Source organism: Papio anubis, chromosome 5, assembly GCF_008728515.1.
Source record: "Papio anubis isolate 15944 chromosome 5, Panubis1.0, whole genome shotgun sequence".
Classification (NCBI taxonomy): domain Eukaryota; kingdom Metazoa; phylum Chordata; class Mammalia; order Primates; family Cercopithecidae; genus Papio; species Papio anubis.
This window is the reverse complement of record NC_044980.1, coordinates 108,626,641-108,644,990: the sequence shown is the minus strand read 5'-3', so window position 1 is coordinate 108,644,990 and position 18,350 is coordinate 108,626,641.

The window sequence follows — 18,350 nt, the reverse complement described above, 5'->3', positions numbered from 1 at the left end:
AATTTAGGATTCAGCCCCACTCTCAATAGGAGAGTTGAGGCGTTCCTAATGTTTGTTTTTGTTTTTTTATCACTGAGCTTTCTGTGCAGTTGAAGGAGATGTAATAGCTTTCTGGGCTGTTTGAAAATATGCCTCACATGGCCGGGCGTGGTGGCTCACGCCTGTAATCCCAGCACTTGGGAGGCTGAGGCGGGCAGATCACGAGGTCAAGAGATTGAGACCATCCTGGCTAACACGATGAAACCACATCTCTACTAAAAATACAAATATTAGCCAGGCATTGTCCCAGGCGCCTGTAGTCCCAGCTACTCGGGAGGCTGGGGCAGGAGAATGGTGTGAACCCGGGAGGCAGAGCTTGCAGTGAGCCAAGATCGCCCCACTGCACTCCTGCGTAGGCGACAGAGCAAGACTCTTGTCTCAAAAAAAAAAAAAAAAGAAAGAAAAGAAAAGAAAATATGCCTCACCTGTTGCTTACTGAGGGGCATTTGGTGAATTTTTTGAATAATTCACACATAGATATCGATAGTGAGAGACTGACTCTCCCTCAGTAATCTGAGGGATATTCTTATACGAGCTCAAGAAAGTGGTTATCTACTTAAAATATCTGTATCTAAATATCCACATACTAGAGTGCTGTGTGTAATATTTGCCTAAAAGCATCACCAGACCAGTTCCTTGCTCATGAGGGATAGACATATTACATAACTAGAAAGCAAATTAATGCAAATAAAGGTCGATTAGCCGTCGATGCCAAGATCCCTGCTAGGCATGTCATAGCATAAAGAAAAAGTGTCATTACAACAGTAGATGACTGCACGGCACCTTTCAGTGAAAGCTATATGATTATAATTAGTGAAACAAGTGTTATGATAAGTGAAGAAACTGAAGCAGAGGAGCTAACCAATGGATGTGAGCAATGGTGTGCTGGTACAGGCTCATACAGTCCTGTTAGAGCTGATATTCGGGGATTTTGCAAGCAAACTGGTAGGTTGAAATTGACTATAATGATAGAATTTCTACTGTGGAAATTAGTCAAAGCTACAAATTAGGGTATTTTTATTCTCTCAGAGAAGCTTTTGTTAAACATGCGCCAGCACATTGTTATAGCTGAGGTTATTCAACCAATTCAGAGTAAAGACAAGATTTGCTTGAGCAATTTAAATATACTTTTTTAGATTGGGCAAGGTGGCTTTCACCTGTAATACCAGCACTTTGGGAGGCCAAGGTGGTGGATCACCTGAGGTCAGGAGTTCAAGACCAGACCAGCCTCGAGATGGCAAAACCCCGTCTCTACTAAAAATACAAAAATTAGCTGGGTGTGCTGTAATATGCTTGTAATCCCAGTTACTCGGGAGGCTGAGGCAGGAGGATCACTTGAACTCAGGAGACAAAGGTTGCACTGAGCCCAGATCGTGCCTGACACTGCACTCCAACCTAGGCAACAGAGTGAGACTCCATCTCAAAAAAAAAAAAAAAAAAAAATATATATATATATATATATATATGCACGTGTATATATACACACACACACACATATATACACATATATATATATATATACTTTTTTATCCTTTCATTTGTACTGGACTTCTAAATTTTAAAATCTCTTTTGTATATATATTTGTTATTGTCACTTAAGTAGATATTATATCTCCCTGCTCCATTTCAGCAATGAGAATACTTAGCCACACGTACATGAAATGTTTTGCCCAAGGACACAGAGCTTCATAATGGAAAAAACAAAATAGACATCAATTCTGCCCAGAACATTGGACCTTTGACAAAAAAGAAAAACTATTAAGCAGGGACAAAGTAAACAATGTGGCCAACGCAATTGCGATTCTGATTTTCCTGTTTGATATCTGTCAACTGGTTTCTGACCTCATAGTTTACAAAATATATTCATGAGATACTCAAGCCCAGTGGAAGAGAGAGTAGTTTTATTTTTCCTGAATAGATTCAGCTAATGATTGTGTCATAGCGGAGGCTGAGACTGGGCTGTGCTTTATTCCTACTTATTTGACAGGGCATAGGTGATCGACTTTGGGGACCATGTTCATGGCTATACTCCATGGCACCGGACCAGTATTCCAGGTTGTTTCAGTTAGGGCTTGCTCAGTTGCAAGTGACAAAATGTGACCCAAACTGACCTGAACAAAGCAAGCTCATGTTGCTGTAAAGTCCAAGTGTAAGTAATCAGGGAAGTGTGTGCCAAGGAGTTCAAACAGCTTATTAGGACTCTATCATGCTCTCCATATTTCCTGCCCCTAAAGTCTGCCTTTGCATGTTAAGATGACTCCCCAAACCTGCAGACTTATGACCCAAGCTCTCTATTTCAATTTTGGCAAGATAAGGGGTCATGTCTTCACAGTCTTTCCATAGGTGTTGAAAGGAATTTAGCTTTATGGGTGCTGAGTGCATCAATGACTATCCCCGACCCATTCACTATGGCCAACAGGGTGTGATCTCTGGCCTGGCCAGAGTCCAGTGTTGGCCTCTGGAGTCAAAGGTGGAACCAATTCCACCAAATCATATTTGTTGAATGTATGAATAAAAGGATAAAATGAAGAATTATAGCAACCAAATGACCATCACCTTTTTACCCTGATAACACTAATTTTTTTTTTTTTTTTTTTTTGAGACAGGCTCTCACTCTTTCTCACTCTTTTGCCTAGGCTGGAGTGCAGTGACAGGATCACAGCTCACTGAAGCCTCACCCTCCCAGGCTCAAGCAATCCTCCCGCTTCAGTTTCCAGAGTAGCTGGGATCACATGCCACCAGGCCTGGCTATTTTTTTTTTTTTTTTTTTTTTGTCAAGGTGGTGTCTCACCATGTTGCCCAGACTGGTGTTGAACTCCTGGGCACAAGCCATCCTCCTGCCTCGGCCTCCCAAAGTACTGGGATTATAGGCATGAACCAACTCACCTGGCCATACAACACTACTTTTAAAACTGCAAGACTAGGTTGTTTCTTTCTCTTCTTTCACTGATGAAACTTACAAAAACATTCTCATCACTCCAAAGATAAAGCGCTTTACAGATAGACTCATGAGGGAGCGCAAGGGAAAGCTCCCACATCTCAATATCCTCCATCGATCCCAACCCATGTCAAAACTCTTCCATCAGAATTACTGCCCTGTGTAACAAGAGACAGGTGGGATGTTTTTCAATGTCCTGAAATCCAGCTAAGGCCTGAGGTCAAACCCAAAAGATATCAAGTACTCTCACATTACAAAGAAAACTGACAAAAGTCACTAAGAGCTTGGGATCAGGCATTTTCCCTTGAGGACTTATTAGGTGTTGGTGGAGCTTGCTCTCCCAGCAGCACGCCTACTCCTTCACCATCTTTGCATTGCCATGGTGAGTTACTAAAGTACCTCTCTTAATGTTTATTTCTAAGTCTGTATGTACTGAGTCTGTTACAACCGTATTCTAGCTTCTGCTGTGATCTCACCCTACATGGCTCTAGCCCTGACCCTCAATCTACTTCCCCCTTCTCCTGCCCAATAGAGCCAGGTTTTGCACTTAGATCTTAGCACCCCACAATCCCTCACAAACACACACCCCTTCCCCACCCCATACTCTGGACAAATAGCACTTTGCTACCTCACTGGTTCTGCTCTGCCTCCTTCTCCTTCTGCCTAAAATGCACTCTGCCCCAGTTCCCTGCCCTCTGGGGACATAGCAGCTCCTTTCCAAAGCCCAGCTCAAATATCAATTATTTCAGAAGTTGCCTCAGTGGGAGGTAATCTCTCTATCTTTGGGCTCTCATAGAATTTTATTTTCACTTTCTTATAGCACTTGCCACATTCTGCTCTGTTACAGGAATTAGTTTGTGTTTGCTCTGCTATGAGTTAATAGGTTCCTGAGGTACCAATTCTTGCATTGAGTTGTAGCAGGACAATTTTAAAAATTAATTTCATTTTTTAAAATTAACAAGTAATAATTGTACACACTCTTAAGGTACATGGTAATATTTTGATACATATCTTGTATAGTGATCAGATCAAGGTAATTAGCATATCCATCATCTCAAACGTCATTTCTTTGTGTTGGAAACATCAATATCCTCCTTCTAGCTATTTGCAACTATATATTATTGTTAACTATAGTCATCCTGCAGTGTTGTAGAACACTAGAACTTATCCCTTCTACTTTGCTGTTATTTTGTATCCTGCTTTTTAAAAATAATTAATTAATTTATATATTTTTGAGACAAGGTCCTGCTCTGTCACTCAGGCTGACATGCAGTGGTGCAGTCATAGCTCACTATAGCCTCAAACTCCTGGGCTCAAGTGATCCTCCCACCTTAGCCTCCCAAGTAGCTGGGGCTACAGGTGCACACCACTGTACCTGGCTATTTTTTCTTTTTAATTTTTTTGTAGCAATGGAGGTCTTACTATGCTGCCAGGCTGGTCTTAAACTCCTGGGCTTCAACAATCCTCCTGCCTCAGTTCCCCAGAGTGCTGAGATTACAGGTGTGAGCCATCACACTTGGCCTTACCTAAGGTATATTTAAAAGTCAAAAACCAAGTAACAGCGGTTACCGGAGACGGTATGCAGCTGACACATTCTGTTAAGTGCTACCCAGTCCTGCTTTGGTGTAAAGGCCACTGCTGGAGGGGACAGAATATGCCATTGTCAAGTATAAGAAACCACTAGGGGAGTTTCTAAAAATGCAGTTTCCTGGACTCACCTCCAGATAGTCCAATTCTGTGGGTCTAGGGTGAAGACCAGAAATACACACTTTTAACAACGTTCTCCAGAAATCTGGGGGATTCTGATGCTGAAGGTCTACAGAGAATACTTGAAGAAATATCATGCTCATTACTATTATTGGGAGTTTCTTCTACTATAATTTATGTGCCTAAATTATTTCTCAGTAACTTTTTGGAATTTTAGTCTTTCTCCTTTGACTTTGTTTCCTACCCTGCACCAAACCTCTACAAGGAGCAGAAAGAACACTCAGCCAAGAGTCCTGAATTCTAACCTTGCTCTGTCATTAGCTTGTACTGGGCTATTGGGCTTCTAGCTTCTTTGGGCCTCAGTTTCCTTATCATTCAATTAAAGGATTAAAAACAAAAACTGAGCTCCATAGAACCCTAGGATTCCCTAGATTTGCCCCAGACTCAAACATTTAGTGAGGGGTGAAGGATAGACTAAGTGGTCTTGGATTAGGGGCTCCAAACCCTCCAACTCCTCTAGCAACCAAACCAGCCAAGCTTTGAAATTTTACTGTACATCTTGGGATTTCAATAATGGTTTTGCCTGCCTAATTACTTCTTTTTTTTTTTAATCCACAGGGTTTAAAGAGGTCTTTAAAGAATCCTTTTGATCTCTGCTGTGTCTAATTTCAGAAACTCTGGCACATGTCTTTTTTGTGCAATTTTTCCACTCCACCATACGCCTAATCTGTGGTAGCCAATTTTTATTAGTCTGGGGAGGAAAGATTCCCTTCTGGGAAGCATGTTGTATTAAGAGTCAGGAGCATGAGTGGGTAACATGGGCATTGTGACAATCAATGTTACTGGGGAATCCACTCAAGAATCATTTAAGCCTAATTGCCAGAGAAGGACAGTGCTCCGTCTATTTTTTTCTCAGTCTCCACCAGAGTAACCACTCCCCCACCGTTTTACCCCCGTTAACAGTGATGTTCCTGATAAATGACTTCACAGTTGTGGTGTAGACAGAGACAACAGAGTGTTCAGAGAACACACAGAGCATTTAAAAGGTAGATTTCTGCTCTGAGAGGCAACACAGTGTCTTAGGACAAGATAATCCCTCTAAGTTATTTCTCTCTGTTCAAGAACAATGTGTTATCACCCTAGCAGGAAACCCCTGGGGCTGGGCAGCCACAATCAGCAAATAAGGCAGAGAGACATCCTCCCAGACTGGGCAGTGGTGGCTATGTGCAGGCACACTAGTTGCCTGTTAACAGGAAAGGGTGAGACACCTGCTTCTTGGTGGGAGCAAAGTTCTTCCTTTGCCCAGAGGTTGAGGTACTGAAAGGATTCATGACTCCCATTAATTGAAGAATCAGGGGACATCGTTTCATGTGTATAAATAAGGAAAGTGCAGAACAAAGAAACACCTGCTATCTCTGGACATGTTGGAAGACACAAATGGGACCTGTCCCAGATTGCCAGCATCATCATCTGCTGGGAAGCACTCTGTCCCCCTTGTCAAACTCCTTCTTTACAAAACACAACCTAACAGACAAGAGCATTTATCTGACCCTAGTCTAATTTGTCCCCGCAGCCATCTTAATCATTTGTTGGCCAATAGGACATATATTATTATCACAGGCAGCCCCTAAGTTGGCTGTCACAATGTCACCAACAGAAAAATAAATAAATACCTACAGCTCATATATACATATATATATGCACATACACACATATATAACTTGCTGATATATAATTAAAATGTTTTTATCCACAATACAATAAAATTTGCCCAAATGTCAGAGAACTCTATTAGGAAACTAAGCTTTGGGGTTAAATAAGTTGTAGAAAGTCTGCTTTGAGTGATTTAATGAAATCAATTCAGTAAATAAAATAATGTATTTATTCAATAGACATCTGTTGGTCCTTCTGAGGTGCTAGACCTTGTGTAAGGAGTTGTAGCAAATCTAAATAGAATACAGCCTGCATCCTGAAAAGGAGTATCTCTCTCTCTCTCTCTCTCACACACACACACACACACACACACAAAAGTACCAAACCAAAAAGAATAATGACAAATGTCATGAAAGAGATATGAACTGAGGACTATGGGACCTGAGAGTGGGGAGATTTTCTGCCTAAAGGATGGGTTGGATCTTTACATTTAGACCTGAGGAACAGGGTACTGTAGGGAGATGGAACGTCTTAAGGTGGCCAAGGCTCACATACTTCTGTATCTCATCCATTTAAGGAGGCTTTACTAGTTTGGAAAGTTGTGAATCCAATTTGACTAGAGGGCATAGTGGGAGTGGAAGGCTGAGTGGAGAAGCAGTAGGCAAAGGCTGAAGACTTTGGGTTTCATTCTGTAAACAATGAAGAGAGATCCAGACATAATAGTGACGTGATCAGAGCTGGGCATTAGGAAATTTTACCTGGTTCTTTGTGTAAGTTTGTTGTAAGGAGAGTACTGAAGACAAGAAAGTCATTTCAGAGGTCCCTGCAGGAGCTTTGACAGGGAGTTCTAGACTAGGAGTTGACAGTGGAATGGACAGAAAACAAGGGGACAGAGGAGCCATTGCAGAGGCAAGATTCACAGGACCTGATCGTGGATTGGCTGGAGAGAGAAAGTGATCAAAGATTACTGTGAAATCTCCACCAGGCTCCAAGGAGAAGGGATCTTATACATTTGACCCAGACAAGTCAGGAAGAAACATATCTTGGGGAGATAAAGTGAAGTTTGATTTTGGGCAGTGTCATAGGGAAATAGGATTTATGAACTGGTCTGATTTATACTAATTCTCTTATCAAACTGAATTGCGTTGTTACCCATAGCATATGACCAGAAGGGACATGTGGGTGAGAAGGGGCAAGAAAAATAAATGCAGGCAATGACAGCATCCAAGATGCTTTATACGGACAGCCTATTCTGCGTGAATGTCTCAGATAACAAAATGCAGAATCACTAATTTGCTTGGGTAAATAGATTGTTATGAAGCAAATACAGCAGTCGTCTTAGGTACATTGTGGGAAGAATCTTCATATATTTTTCTTTCAGAAAGAAGAATCCCCATGCAAATCATTAAATGTAGTTTTAATGCTTCATGAAAATCTAGTTCTGCTTATTTTGTTATACTTTATCTTTCTCCAAGATACAAATACACCTGCATATGTTAATTCAGTCCTTGTTTGCAAGAACATCAAATTCTTTCCATCTACAGTATTTTAAGATAGATGCCGTTAATCTGAGCTGTTAACTGCGTTTGAGTCTGATGCATCTTTCCGTACCCGTATCAGATAACAGCAGGAAACTGACGTAGTCCCAACTGGAAAAAAATTGTTTTTAATGTATAGGTATCAATTTTAGTCTGGGAAAGTCAAACTCAACCTCATTCTTCTAACTTCAAAATCCAAAATGCTTGGAATCAGAACTCTATTACTTAACAAAGTAATTTTCACATATTTCTTTCAGAATAGCCATAAAATGATCTCTTTTTACCTCTTTCACCCTGTCTTCACAAAATGTAAAGAAATCGATGAACACATTTATTTAAAGACATTTCAACGATTCAAATAACAATGGTCCAAATAGCCAGTCTAGGTGAGAGGTGAGATTTTAGAATGATCCTGGGTCATCTCAGCATGAGAGAGTAGCTTTGAAATTGCACAGCAAAGTCACATAGGGAAGAACTAATACAGGGGTCAGGATGCTGAAACAAAAGCCTCTGGCTCACCAGCTCAGCCCAACCTGGTCCTCTGGGCCTCAGAGTATCTGAACAGGCTAGAGTAAGAAATAATAAATAATAATAAATATATGATTAGAGTAATAATAAAATAAAAATGACTATTGTAGCACAGCTACTTGTGCCAGGCACTGCACTGCATATTCACATATTATTTTACTTGATCTTCTCAACAATCTGTGACAGAGCTGCTTTTATCCCCATTTTACAGATAAGGACACTCAAAGACTCAGAGCAAGCTGCAAAGGGGCAGATTTCTGACTGGGACCAAGTTCTATCTGATTCCAAAGTTCGTGCTCCATGCATTCTGCTGCTTTGCCTCTCTAACAGGTTTTTCTCACAAATTTGATCAGGAGACCAGTAAAGCATCCTGATTTCAGGCTGTGAAATTCAGATGCTAACAGCCAGGAAACTGAGCCCTTAGGCATTAAACTTCCAGAGGCTCTTCCCAAATTCCCCTGGCTAGTGACTCTTATTTTAGAAGTTCTCACTTTTCTATCCCACTGGAGGTCATTTTCTAATTTCTCATAGTCCTAATAAATACTTTCTACTATTGAATAAAAACAAGATACCAAAGGGTTCTATTGCCCTCTGCTCATTCTTACCATGTTTTTGCTTCTTCAGTGACTAAATAAGAGCTTTCAAATGCTAAGCTTCCCTTACCTCCCACCTTTCTCCAATTCCTATTTACTGAGATCCTTTGATATTTTTAGTTCTACACTACTATTAGATTTTTCTCTCATATGTCTTCAATTTTAAGACTTTATTTGGCATTAACATTAAAAATTCCTTATCTCTGTAGCACTATTTATTCATATTTAACCAACAGTATAAATACGCATCACTCTTGCATCTTCTTTTGAGCTCCCCTGAGCTTGAGGTCTCCTTTCTTAGCATTTGCCTCAGCTAAGATATGTGTGGGAATATATTATCTAACTCATAACATATTCACCAATAGGTTGCTTTTTATTCTGAGAAGCTAATGGCATCTTGGCTGACAGTAGGCTTCTTAGACTGTGCTCCTTTCATTTGACATCCTGTAGATATTATTCCACCATCCTCTGGCTTCCATCACTGCATTTGAGTAGTCTGATGCCAATCTGAGATTTTGTCTTTTGTCTGGAAGCATGTAAGATTTCTTCTTTACCCTTGCCATTCAGAAACTTACTAGGCTGTATCTAGATATTGACATACGACTTATTTTTCTAATCCTGCTTGAAATTTAGCAAACCTTTTCAAGGTGGTGACTTCAGTCTTTACATACATCAGAACTTTTTGTTCTTTGTTTTGAAATATTTCTTCCACTTGATTAGCACACCATTGATTGGATTCTCAACTGCTTCTTTCCTCTCTTTCAATTTTTTACCGGATTATTTAACTTAAAAACAATGCTTCATAGTCACAGAAAGTCCTTTTTATGCTTTAAAAGAATCCTCTTGAGTGGGTGCTTATTTATTTGTTTACTATTATTTTAGTTAAAGTTGTCTTTTGTTTCCTCAGCAATTACTATAGTAGAAGCTAACCCAATTCTGTCTATTTTTGCTACCACAATGAGACACCACTTTACACCCACTAGGATGGCTACAATATAAAAATCAGATAACAAGTGCTGATGAGGTTTTGGAGAAATTGGAACCTTCACACACTGTGGTGTGAATGAAAAACAGTGCAGTCACTTTGGAAAATGTCTGGTAGTTCCTCAAATGATTAAACATATACTTGCTATATGACCCAGTAATTCCACCCCTAAGCAACAACCCAAATAGCAACAACCCAAATGTCCATCAGCTGTAAATGGATAAGCAAAATATGATACATCCATACTATGGAATATTATTTGGCCACAAAAAGGAATGAAGTACTAACACTTGCTATACCTGGGCAACACAGCAAGACCTCATCTCTACAATTTTTCTTTAACTAGTTGAGTGTGGTGGTGCACACCTGTAGTCCTAGTTACTCAGGAGGCTAAGGTAAGAGGATTGCTTGAGCCCAGGAGCTCAAGGCTGCGATGAGCTATGATCACGTCACTGCACTCCAGTCTGAGCAACCAAGTGAGACCTTGTCTCAAAAAGAAACTTGCTATAGCATAGATTACTTTGAAAACATTATGCTAAATGTGAAAGAATCCAGTCACAGAAGACCACGTTATATGGTTCTAGTTATGCCAAATGTCTGGAATCAGCAAATCTATAAACATAGAAAGTACATTAGCAGTGCATAAAGATGGGTGTATTAGTCTGTTTACATTGCTATAAAGGAATACCTGAGACTGGGTAATTTATAAAGAAAAGAGGTTTATTTTGGCTCATGATTCTGCAGGTTGTACAGGAAGCATGATGCCAGTATCTGCTTCTGGTGAGGGCCTCAGGAAGTTTTCACTCACGGCAGAAGGTGAAGATGGAGCAGGCACATCACATGGTGAGAGAGGCAGCAAGGGGGTGGGAGTACCGCACTCTTAAACAACCAGCTCTCACATTAACTCAGAGTGAAAACTCATTCATTATCATGAGGACAACACTGAGCTGTTCATGAAGGATCCGCCCTCATAACCCAAACACTTCCCATTAGGCCCACCTCCAACATTAGAGGTCACATTTCAATATGAGATTTAGAGAGGACAAAACATCCCAACCATATCATTTGACCCCCAGACCCCCAAATCTCATGTTTTTCTCACACTGCAAAATGTAATCATACCTTCCTAATGGTACCCAAAAGTCTTCACTCCAGCACAAGGTCCAAAGTCTCATTTGAGACTCAAGGCAGGTTTCTTCTACTTATGAGTCTGTAAGATCAAAAACAGTTATTTACATCCAAGATACAATGGTGGTACAGGCATTGGGTAAATAACGGGGGTCTGGGGTATAAAGGATGGGGGACAAAATCAGATAGCAAAAGGACACAGGTTTCTTTTTGAGATGGTGAAAATGTTCTGAAATTGACTGTGGCCATGGTTGCATCCATCTGAATATAATAAAAACCATTGAGTTGTACACTTCAAGTAAGTGGGTTATATGGTATGTTTATCTCTCAATAAAGCTGCTAAAAACTATGTTACTCTGAAAAAAAGAATAATATTGCTAATGATATTGCATAAGAACGATTAAAATAGCTCTAAGTCTGTATACCCAATAAAAGACAAGCAATATTCCTAAGTCTTATACAACAGGCAAAATTATATATAAAGTGCCCCAATTTATTATAAACTATATATATAAAACGATATATAAAACACATAAAAATCAATCTCTACTAAAACTTTAAATTTGAGCTAAATATACAATTGCAGTTTAGCAAATAATAAAACAGAAAGCCCAGTTAAATTTTACTTCTAGTTGCCTATATATATACAGTTAGAGAAATAAAAAATATTGCATAAGACATACTTTACTATGAAAAGTATTTGTTCTTTATCTGAAATAAATAACAACGATCTAAATTACATATCCATTTTTAAAATTTTATCCCCCTAATGACTTGGCTTTCCTTAACAGCTCTTTGTTTTGCAGAATTTACTTATAAAACTCCTTGTAGTTATAATCTATACTCCATTTCCATCTTAACATGTCATTTACAGTGGTCATATCCAACAAGTTTTATTCTTTTGTCCATTTGACATTTACCAATGACAAAATATGCTCATTATGAGCTGGCATACTAGGCATGTACTGGCCTAAAATTAAAATCCCAGTAAGTGCTCTTGAAATTTAATTTGTTGAAGAACATACCATCTTTGGTGACATAACTTGCTTTTCTATTCTTGAGGATTATATTGCATCTTGATCAATGACTTTTTAAAATGTTGTCCAGTGTCATAAAAGAGCATTGCTATGAATTTTTATTCCCTTCCTCTTCAACTGTACACACGATGATTCCTCTTGTTCCCATGTTGAAGGTGTATTTAGTAATATCTCTATAAAAGAATCAAATTCTTCAAGAGATGGTATCAATTTCAAAACATAGTTACAATAAATGCCATAATAATGATCTAATCCAGTTGGAATTTCTTTTCTTGTTCAAAGTAATGTTGCCACTTTTAAAAACAACTTTTGTAGCTACTCTGGAGACTGAGGCAGGCAGATGACTTGAGCTCCCAGGAGGCAGAGGTTACAGTGAGCTGTGATTGCACCACTGCACTGTAGCCTGGGTGACACAACAAGGCCGTGTCTCAAAAAAAGTAAATAAATAAAAACAAAATAAAATTAAAACAACTTTGATAATTAAAGGAATAAATTTTTCAAGTCATTCTCTAATGCATTTAATAATTTCCTTAAGCAACTACTTCAAAAACATTGTTCTTTCAATTTGCATAATCCTCTTGCAAAAGCAATTGCAAAATATGAAAAAGAAATAAGTAGCCTTTATTTAATAAACTAAATACTCAACAAGAATTTGGGGGAGTCTTTTCTTTGGAATTAAAGTATGATATCATACGGAGGATTCTCCCATATACATTGGTTAGAGAGCCAATAGTTTTTGAATCTGATAGAACAGAAAAACGCTGTTTGTAAGTATAGTAAGTCCTCACCTTAGGTCCTCCATAGATTCTTAGAAACTGTGACTAAGTGGAATTTCATAGAATGAAACTAATTCACCATAGGCTGATTGGTATAAACAAGAGTAAAGTTTCTATGGCATATTTCTGGTCACAAAAACATCATCGAACTTCTGAATAAAGATCCAAAACACTTCTAATACTAAACATTGAAATTAATGTGAACTATACATACTATTAGGAAAGATTAATACAAACAAGATAATTATTTACCCAATTGTTCCAGTTTAGAGTCAAGTGTGGCCGGAGCCTATCCCGCCAGCTCAGGGCATAGGTGGGAACCCACGTTGGCCAGGACACCAACCCACTGCAGGGTGCTCTCACACACACTCCTACTGTGACAATTTAGACAACTTTTTTTTTATTAACGTTACAAGGGAATGATGTTGAACAAAATGATGTTATTTGAGGACCTGCTGCATAAATGCTGAAGAGAAGAATTTCATAACAACGTCGTGACAATATCAGTAGAAGGAACGTCATATGCTATTTGAACAGCATTATGCAGAATATGGGCAGGACACCCAACCCCTTCTATAGAATCATTCATGCTTTGCTTCAATTTTGACTACACATTTTCTGTACCTGTATGCATACATTGACATGGTCCCCACCAAAAGCTATACAATTTATCTCATGAATTTCTACCTCATTAATAAAGTCCACTAAAATTGTCCAATGTGCCTGAAGTCTTCTCTGGCAGATTTTACTCACAATAGTCTTAAAAACAATCCTTTTTCACAAGAAAAATATTGCATAAGAAATAGGAAATTTTTTTTTGATCATGATTATTTTATTGCACTTGTCTATGCCACAAAAAGGTGAGGCATTAGATCTTTAATAATCTGTAGAATAAATGTAACTATTATATTTTTTATTATTGCTGTAGATTTTGTCCTGGCACTTAAATATTTGCTTGCAGTTTTAGAATCGAAAAATGCTCTGGTAGCAGTACCTTCAAATAGTCATTTGAGCTTTAAGATTGATGAAGACATACACTAGGGAAAGCCATTACAGTTTCTGTTGCCCAGGCTGGTCTCAAATTCCTAGTTGAAGAGTTCCTACTGCTTTGGCCTCCCAAAATGCTGGGATTACAGGCATGAGCCACATCTGGCCTATAGCTGACTTTTTTGTGTGTGCTGAATGAACAACTGCAATTACACAAAGAGCTTGAAGATAACTTATAAGACACAGTAAGAACTGTGCTTGTAAGATAGTCTACTGGAGCAAAGCCAGAGTCGATCTTACATAGGTTTTGAGAATCCTGACATTCAGGGACTGGCGGGCTTTCAGAAGTGAAGTGCCTAGAGACTGAAGGATTTTCGGCTACCTGACTGTGGTCACTGGAGGAAGGCTGCTGTTGACTGGCTGACTGGAGTAAGGCTAATGGAGGGCGGCCCTTGCCTATTGGCTGTTATCAGTGAGTGTGGGGCATCTCAGATTACTGAGACTGATTGGCTTTCAGATGCTTTGGGCTCTTACGGATTTGCTGCATTTCGGAAGCTTGTAGGGAGGCTGTTTTCTGACAGATTGATGATGATAAGCATGGCCATAGGAGTGAAGCTATGGCTGTTTGGCTGATTTTCAGAGCCTGTGTGTCAATACAAAGTCGTCTGGGAATGAACAATGCTTACTCATTTATGACTTGGAAATGTGGCCAAAAAAATAGTCTTTTACTCTCTGAAATATGAAAAATAAGTACTTTTCATTCTTAGTTTCCTCTTTCGGCCTTCTCTTAGCCAAATCTGCATGAGAGACAATGAGGGATTGTCCAGATGTTTATTTCTAAAGGTATGATTTTTAGCTGGTGTTGCTATTTAAGTAATTTAAGCACTAATTATGGGTCCAGAAAAATAGTGCTAGTTGCTGAATTTTTCTAATTTATTGGGGGAAAAAGCCAAATACAGGGCATTTAATGTGTTCTGAGAAAGTCAATACAGGACACTGGATATGCCCTGTATGCAAAGAATGCCTGGCAACCCTACCAAATACAACATTCTAGTTGCCACAAACATTAAACGTTTTGTGTAACAGTAATAAGATTTTCTTTGTAAAGTGTTTTTAAAAATATCATTTGAATGACCTTGGTTTCTCTAAAAACATCAAATTAAATTGGGCTTATTCCTTTTTTCTGTCTCTCATTTATTCTCCTCAAATTACGTAGAAATCTTGAAGATCTATTCTGCTACAAGGCACTTAGTTTTTCTTTTATTCATTGTGTTGCCAATGATGGTAATAATTTCCCACTAAAAAATTCTTAAAATAAGGTCTGGTTTACCATATAACCCTTTTGCATTTGCTTACCTTTTTTGCTTTATTCAAAGCTATAATTCCACCTTCCCTCTGTGAGATCAATTAACATTACCGGGAATGTGGTTAAGGGCTAGTTTTGCCTTTTTAAAACAGCAAGTAGAAAATTTCATATTTCTTTTGATATGTCTTAATACAATTTGCAAATCATAAAGCAAAAGTATTTTTAAGGGGGCTTTAAGAAATCTCTCACAGGTCTTTTAATAGAGATCAAATATAGTTAAAATACTGATAAATGTTCTGGACAAATCAGCCTGTCCTGTTTCTCCTGAGTGCACAAAGCAGTGGGCAGCAGCTGTTTGACACCCTAGATTGGGCCTGGGGATAAAATGACAAAGCAGTGCTACCACATGGCTGTGAGCTTCCGAGGTGGGTGGGAAAACCTCTCACTCAAAAGACAATGGTTGGAATACCTCCCCTTGGCCACAAGTCCCATCCCACCCCACATCAGAAGTTATACATCTTTTATCTGTTTATGTCCCTGGAGGCAAGCTGTAGTCAACTGCAGCAGAATCCACAGACCTGTATATACAGAACCACAGATACAAAGATAAGAACACAACTACCAATCACCAAACATTTGAGGAACACTGTGAAAGTGAGGCACCAAGCTCAACAAACAAGCAAACTCAAACAGGGTAAATAGAACAAGCAGAAAAGACTCCAAAATAGTTGTAATTAATACCCTCAGTGTGATAGAAGAGGCACATTGCATATTCATATGCAACAAGATAGGCAATTAGAAAAATTATTATATAATTGTGGGGTTTTTTGGTCTTTATTTTTTGATCACAGAAACTGTAAAAGCTCGGTAAATAACCCTAATATAAGAATGGACAAATGTAAACATTAATTAGAAGATCTAGATGAAGAATGTTCTCATAATCTAGCACAATCCAGAAGTTCTGGTATCTACCTCAGAGGAGGAGGGGAAGGGAGGGAGAAGAGAGGGAGGGAAGGAACGAGGGAGTGAGAGAGATCAGAGGTAATGGAAAGAAGAAAAGAAAGAAAGAAAAAGAGAGAAAGGAAGGAAGGAAAAAAAGGGAGGGAGAAAGGAAGAGAGGCAAGAAGGAAGGAAGAAAAAGGAAGACAGATTTCCCACATCTGAAGAAAGACAAGAGTCTTCGAATGAAGGGCCCCAATGGATAAGGACTCCAAAAGGCCCTAATGGGTAGGATTTTTGGAAAGCACCCATTAGACACATTCAAATTGTATTCACTATCCATGGATAAACAGAAAACCCTAAAAGCATCCAGTAAGAAAAAAATCATGATACCTCCAAAGAAACAAAAATCAGATTAACTTTGGATTTCTCATCATTAGCTCTGAATGTGAGAAGATAATGGAGTAATATCTTTGAAATCCTGGAAGACAATTTTGAGCTTAAAAATTTTTGAAAAGCAAAATTACAACATCTTTTGTCATGCAGGTATTCAAAGGTTCACCACCCACAGATTGTTTTTTTCTGAAAGGATTACTTAAGGATATAATCCAGTAAGACAGAAAATGAATCTAAGAGAGAAAATGTGTAGCTTACAGAAGCAATAATAAGCCAAGAAATTGCTAAAGCATATAGTTATGTCTAAATAACCACTCATGCATAATGTAAAAAAGAAAAAACTAATAGCAATCTAGAAATAAAATCAAAGGCCATTTCAACTAGAAGATATGAAGGATTCAGAAGTAAGTGAAAATATGCTAAAATTTTTCTTTTGTGTAGCTTGACAAAAAAATACAGATTATGTCTAGACACAGATAGGTAAACAGAATTTTTTAGGCGAATTGCAACTTTCAGGGTAACAAAAAAAAAAAAAAAAAAATGGATGTAGGACTTGTAACTTTCAAATAAACAAGAAAAGAGTGGGCAAAAAAATTAATGCAACAAAAGAAAAGAGAGGAAAAAACAAGAAAATGATAAAAAGAAAACAGTAAAAATTAGACAAGAATAAGAAAAGCCATATCAGATTGACAATTTTAGAAACTGGTTATATTTCCCCATTAAAAGACAGAGATGCTGAGTAGGAAAAAAGAAAAAATCCAGCTACCTGCTATTTTGTAAGAGATGTAAACAAAAAAAAAAAAAAAAGAGAAAAAAAAGTACAAGAAAATACTATACATATGAACGAACCATTAGTATTAATTATTAATGGACAGAATCATTCAATGGGACAAAATAAATATTTCATACTGGTGAAAGATATAATCCACCAAAATTATAAAACAATGTAGCTTCATAACATATAAAGGAAAAATAGATAGATAACAGAGGATTTGACAAATCCACAGTGGTAACATATTTTAATGCTCTTTTCTTGGGTCAGAGAGAGAAAAATTATTAAAGTTATAAAAGATTTGAATAAACCAGTTGTAAACTCGACCATAGGTAATTTGCATTCTTTTCAAATACATGTGGGGTATTTATAAAAATTTAACATGCATTAAGCCTCAAAGGGAAATCTCATTTTCTAACCACAATGTAATAAGAACAGAAATTAATAAAAAAAAAGATAGTCAAAAATAAAGAAACAGTAAACTTGAAAGTTAAAAAAGTAAAAAAAAAAAACTTTTCTAAGTAATCTTGGGTTAAAGTAGAAATAAAAACAAATATTTGCAATGGGTTAAAAATCAATGTTAATGTAAACACATGTTATCAAACTTGTGAGATTAGACTACTGAGAAAAAATTATGAAAACTGTGTCAGAAGACAGCAATCTCTGATTCTCTTCAATCTGCCTTTTCCTCATTATTGTGGAGAGTCTTTTTTGAAAAATATTGCACGGTAATGATACTATGAAGTTGTGAAAGATGGGTTATATAAATGAGAGAGAGGGGGGCATGTTGACCTTTTAGGCATGAAGAATGTGTGGGTCTCACGCAGGGGTGTCCCATCTTCTGGCTTCCCTGGGCCACTTTGGAAGAATTGTCTTGAGCCACGCAGGAAATACACTAACACTAAAGATAGCTGATAAGCTTTAAAAAATCGCAAAAAAAGATCTCATAATATGTTAAGAAAGCTTACAAATTTGTGTTGGGCTGCATTCAAAGCCCTCCTGGGCTACATGCGGGCTGTGGGCCTTGG